The sequence below is a fragment of the Brienomyrus brachyistius genome, chromosome 4 (assembly GCF_023856365.1).
Source record: "Brienomyrus brachyistius isolate T26 chromosome 4, BBRACH_0.4, whole genome shotgun sequence".
Taxonomy (NCBI): domain Eukaryota; kingdom Metazoa; phylum Chordata; class Actinopteri; order Osteoglossiformes; family Mormyridae; genus Brienomyrus; species Brienomyrus brachyistius.
The window spans coordinates 27,122,521-27,128,520 of NC_064536.1; positions in this window are offsets into that span (position 1 = coordinate 27,122,521).

Genomic DNA, 6,000 nt, shown 5'->3' on the forward strand with positions numbered 1-6,000 from the left:
AGTACTTTCTTTGATAAGGCCTGGTTGCTACAGTTACCAGGAGGGACCTCAATGCGAATTCACCATCTCCTCTGTCTCTGCTTCACATAAGGACTGCAATCAACCTTCCACTGAGGTCCCTTGACAATTGTTCCACGAAATCTAGAGCTTTAATTTTTTTCCCCGAGTCCACTTGACGATTTCCACGTGGTCTATCATCCGGGAATTTTACATCTGCACTACCGGAGCGGCACTGTCACAGAAAGCCTATGCAGCCCTCAAAACCGATTCTCCGCCATCAGCGGCGGTAAGCGAGCCAGAAAAATGGCAACAGAATTCATCCCTAGTCCTCAGTGAGACGTCAACTGAAAAAGCCCTTTTTTGATGTTTGTTGGCTTCTCCTCTTTCTCAAGTCTACTTCAGTCGCATTGCCGGCGGGGGACTGTGAAATCAGAGAAATTGTGGGTCAAAGTAAAATTAATTGCTCTTCATAGTTAACTAACTCATTGCATCCCATGGGCGAACCACAAATCCCTATAAGACAGGAGATTAAATAAGTAGGAATACCAATATAAGACACGACTGTCCAGGGAAGTTGGACTAGGATTGGGATAGAGGGGCGTAAGAACTGGGGGGGGGGGGGGGGGGCACGTACCCCCGAGTACTCAATTTGGGTTCATTCTTACACCCAATTATTTAAATTTTTAAATGTTTAAATTTTTAGGTTGTGTACTCCTCAGTATCTAACTCCTATACTATTGGGTTATATACCAAGTTTAAGGGTCATGTACAGCCAAACCAAAATGCACATTGGTCAGGATAACAGCTATCTTAAATTCTTTTGGCTTGGCTTTCTGTGAAAGGACCCGTCTTCTACGCAGTAACTGTGTGCAAATTAGTGCATTAGCACTGGCCCTTTTGATGTCTGGTCTAAAACATATTTGGAACCGTTCCTGTCCTTTGGACATGGGAAATTTGCGGATGCAATGCTCCACCATAACGCCGAGGGTAATGTGGAGGTCAGACCAGCAAAGGGAACAGTGGTTCTGTACCTCCGCAGGTCATAATTCCTACGGAGACGTAATGAGGTTTTAGAGCCCGGCATCAGTGAAAAATGTACTTCTCTGAATATTCATCAAGGGTCACGGTGGCAAATCTTAAAGTTGATATACCATGAAATGGGATCCGGAGAAGGGTTCTGACCTTATTTTAGTGCTTTGCATTCACGCTCTGCCGTTGAAGAAATCTATTAATTTTAATGTAGTGAAAAAGAATCGCTCTATTGTTTCCATGCACGGGAATTAGGGTACAGTCATTTTTTAACGCTACATGCTAGCTATGGAAGTGATGCATCTTAATTCCGCATGTTGCACTTCTGTTGTGCAATTTATCCTGTCTGGTTATCTCCTTATATCATGAAAAATGGCAATTTATGTAGCTGTGTCCAAGCTTTCTGTTTTCGAGGGAGTGGAGAGCCTGTTTTACATCTCACAGCGGCAAGAGAGTCTCTTAATCAGTGTTGGCTTAATGTAAATGTTCTTCCCCATTGTCCATGAGAATCACTACTAGTAGAACACTCTCAAGTTACAAGTGCGGTGATTTCAGCCAGTTTTCAAGCTACAAGCCACTCGACAAGCTGCACGCTTTAACTTCGAGTGCCGCCTGGGACTATCCGACACTTTCAGGTAAAGCTGTCGTTACTTTGCATGTTTTAAGAAGCCGTAGGAATGTGTCTGAAAATGAATTATGTGACGCACTCTTTAGACATCCAGCTAAGTTCAGCTTACAGACAGGCTTTACACTGTGATGGTGGATAAATGAACATTGGTCCCCATTAGTAGATTTTACCATTGGGGGGGGGGGGGCCCTGTTCATAGATCTTTATTGAGGAGTTGGGTATGAGAGAGGTGTAGATTTTCACAGGGGTGTTCAAACTCATCATCTCACTATATAGCTACGTCCCTGATCAGTGAAAAAAAACTTTGGAGGGGGGGGGGGGTTCAAGCCTGTGAGTTTACTACATGTCTGCATGCTTGCTGTAACTTCATTGCTAGACTTTCCTAGGTGCCTCCTGTGATGGGCCTCCCTAAGTATTCAGACAGTATTCTAGCTATTGTTAGCTGCGGAATCCCATGCTCCGGATCCACTCTTTTTCCTGCTTCACCATCTTGCTCCGGTCCTTCTCCCACCCACACGCTCAAAGAACCATCATGGCCGCCTTCTCTGGCCATTTCCTCTGCATGCATTCGGGAACGCCATCAGTGCAGGTGGAGCGATGCTGCGACAGTTTCCTAGCCCGCTTGACGATGGAGCATCCTGGAGTGCGAAGGGCATGCAGCACCGCTGACAAATGCTGTCAAACATCCAATTGGTGTTGAGAATTTAAAATAATGTTTTTTTTTTCGCTTTCAGTTCATGATGTTGTCTGGTATCCTATTACAATTTTAGAAAAAACATGCTTGTTTTTTTATTTTCCCCACTTTTTATTTTAATTTTGTGAATAAATGAAAATGAACTTAATATTCACTGCGAAAAAGCATATTTAGCCTCTGGTGCTATCAGTAGTGCAATTAAATCATCACCATCGGGTGCAGTGACTTATTGTATACTCATTAGGTAAATAATTTCAAATCCAATAACAGTCTGATTTGATCTATTTGATAAAAATGATGTGGCTCAAAATTTCAATACCATCTAAGTCATATTGATAAGTCATTATTTAGATTAATTATATAGACAGATATTTATTATGGTATAGAACATGCACTGCTTGTAATGTTGTGATGATCTTGATGATTGGGCTTGGAGCCCCACCCCCCGCACCCTGTGTGCCCAGACACATTGCCCTGGCTGCCATCTGCTTCTCCTTAAGTGTGGTGAGAGAGGAACCCCCCCCCCCTGGATTAATTAAAATCTTAACCGACCGTGATCTGCAGCGTGTGATCGGTATGGTGCTTCGTGGTCAGTTCCCTGCTTAGATTCTGTTCACGTTCGTCTCCCAAGCCGTGTCACTGGGCAGCTTCAATTAAGTTCATTTACCTAATTGAGTTGCCTAACGGGCTCTTTTATCCAGTGTAACTTGCGTGGCTTCCAGTTCTACCCATTTGCCTTTTTTTTTTTTTGCTGTTCGGATGAGCTGTTTTACGCACGCAGAGAGAAGATCCCTTTCTGGTCAGATCTCAAACACCTTCCACACACAGCCTTTCTCTGAGGATATAGTGCCAAAGATCCATCTCAGATATAATGTCCCATCCCCATGTCAGTTTCTACATGCTAGAATACAATATAATGGAATGGAGTGAAATAGAATAGAATAGAATAGAATAGAATAGAATGGAATAGAATGGAGTGGAGTGGAGTGAAATAGAATAGAATACAATAGAATGGAGTGGAGTGGAGTGAAATAGAATAGAACAGAATAGAATGGGTACTTCACTGTTCCCCTGAGGACATGGTGTTTTTGCTTACTCCATCTTGGTCTTCATGAGACTCACAGACATATACAGATGAGAGCAAACCTGGGGGTGACAGGTCACCCAGCATGCAGTGTCTCTGGAACAATCAAGGCTTAAGAGCCTCAGTATTCCAATGACGGCATCAGTCTACCGACTCCGGGATTAGAACCAGCAACCTTCTGATCGAGGAACCACACACCACTGCATTTTTTAATAGAAGAGAATATCTATCTACCAAAATCACATTGGGTATCTCTAGGTGGCGCTCTAGAGTTCCCATGTTCCCTTTTGGCTGGGAGGACTAATTTCTGAGTCAGATCCCGATTGTCTCACTTGAAAAACTGGTGATCCTGCCCCTGTGCCTTCGCCTCCCCAGGGTTTACCTTGGTCACTGCGACAATGGATCGCACAGTTGAATGAATGTAATACAAGACTTCATATCTATTCCCTGGACTTGGAGGGACAGAAAGACATGTTATTCTTGTGCGGGCAGATATGCTGACTGTTTTGTTTTTCGCTTGTATACGAGCAATTGATGTACTCCTGTTTACGCGAGTGGTTTAAGAGGGTCAATATTGTATTACGTGCTTATGAATGCGCGAGAGATCAGCACAGGCAGCAAACGATAAACGCATCTGCGGCGGCAGTAATGGTTGTAAATGAGCTGTGCATGTTACAGCTTCCACTCAGTCCGGGGAGTTAAACATCTGCCTTCAGAGACAGACAAGACTGCTGCGGATGTAGGACAGTAAAAATGTGCTGTGAGTGTTTAAATGTCATCCTTCAATCAATATCTAAGGTTGGGCTTAGTCCCTGATTACAAAAACTGCCATATTCTTTATCTTTACAGTATGGATGTACATAAATAGTAATAATAAATTACTTTTTTAATATAAAAAAGTATAATATAAAACTTTTAAAAATAAATTATTTTTTATTTTAATGAGGAGGGTTTGGCTCATTGGGTTAGATCTCTGTGACCAGGTCAATGGTTCAAATCCTGTCCTCAACAGATTAATCACATCTCTTTTGGGCCCTTAAGTGAAACCTAAACTGCCTGAAGATTGGCCCAGGGGTGCCGGATAAATGATTGACCCTCTGATCCCAAGCTTTACTCTCTTCATTCCGTGTCTCAGAGTAAAGCATGATGGGATCTGAAAACTAAAGCACTTGTACTTGTGCAAAATGGCAAATAAAGCATCATTTCATACTTTGGATTTCCTGGTTTCCTGGAAATCCCAAACCACAGCATGTAGTCAGTCATTTCCTTAATTACCCTCAGTTATCTTCCCACACTGATTGGCTCCTTGAATGAATGGAATTTCAGAGTGTACTGTGCACTTCGCCGAGGGACCTGTGTTCGCTTCATGGCACCGGTTTGACTTTAGCTCATCCTCAGTCTCTGCCGGGTTACATGGTCACCACACTGCAGAAGGTGACGCGAAGGAGCCGTCGTGATTTCGACAGACGCTGCAGATCCAGTTTCGGTGGCTGCAGCAGTTTCAGAAAGGGCGGCAAATCCTGGCACGAAGCGACATAAGCAGCCCGCCGACTTCATGTTTGGGATGCATTGCCAGCCTAAGGTACAGCACATATCAGAAGAAAACACTGGGGGTATCTTCGAGGAAATCAGACAGAGGAAAACACGGCTCCCATGAGTACGTGGATTTGCGGTTTGCTTGGCCTCACAGAACCCATGCGAGTCCCCGGACAGGGATGGACCACAGCGCGCGTAGACAAACTTCCTTGGTGCTGGTTTCGTCTCCGGCTCTTTGCTCTCACTCGCGTTGCCAGGAGACGGTCTGAGTTCAAGAGGCTGGCCCATTTGAGGTCTGGATGTGCTTTGACACTGGTTGGCTGGCATCGCATAGTGCTTGGCGCTTTCCTTGGCCTCGGTCACACAGCAGGACAGCGTCACCATGTGCTCCTGGACTTTTGGCTCCAGTATAGCCTGCCTGCCTTTTGGCTGCTGTCACCTGGTTACAGTTGCCAGGAGACATCCCGGGGACCCTACTGTCTCCGGCAGCATCTGGTACCACTAGGGACCTTGCTCATGATACCCCCCACCCCCCCAACCCCCATTACCCCGTACTCTCAGGCCATCTCCAGAGAAGTCCTTCTGTGAATTATGTCCCAACACCCCCCTCCCCCACCTCCTAAATCGCCAGGCAATCGCACAAGACTAATTAAGCTGGTGCTGCAAAGATGCTAACTTACAGGACTTGTAGGAAAGATTAAACAAGGCATTTCTGACCAGATGTTTCTCTTTTCGGTGCACAGCTCCGTTTTTCTAAATTAGGCTGGATAGGACATTTATAGGAAAGGAATACATTTTTGAAGCACGTTTTCACAGAAAGGAATTCGAAGCCCTATGAAGAGCTGCTCAAATAAGCATGACAATGGCATGAGCGTCCCCTGGTCCACGGAGGCATGCGTTCATGGGTTGGGCCTGGGAAAATGTCGATAATGAGGCGGAAGCCTCCCCTTGCTTTTTAAATCTGAAATTAAAAGAGAACATCATCTTCCTCAGCATCGCCTTTGTGTCCGTTCTGCTCCTGTGGCTTTT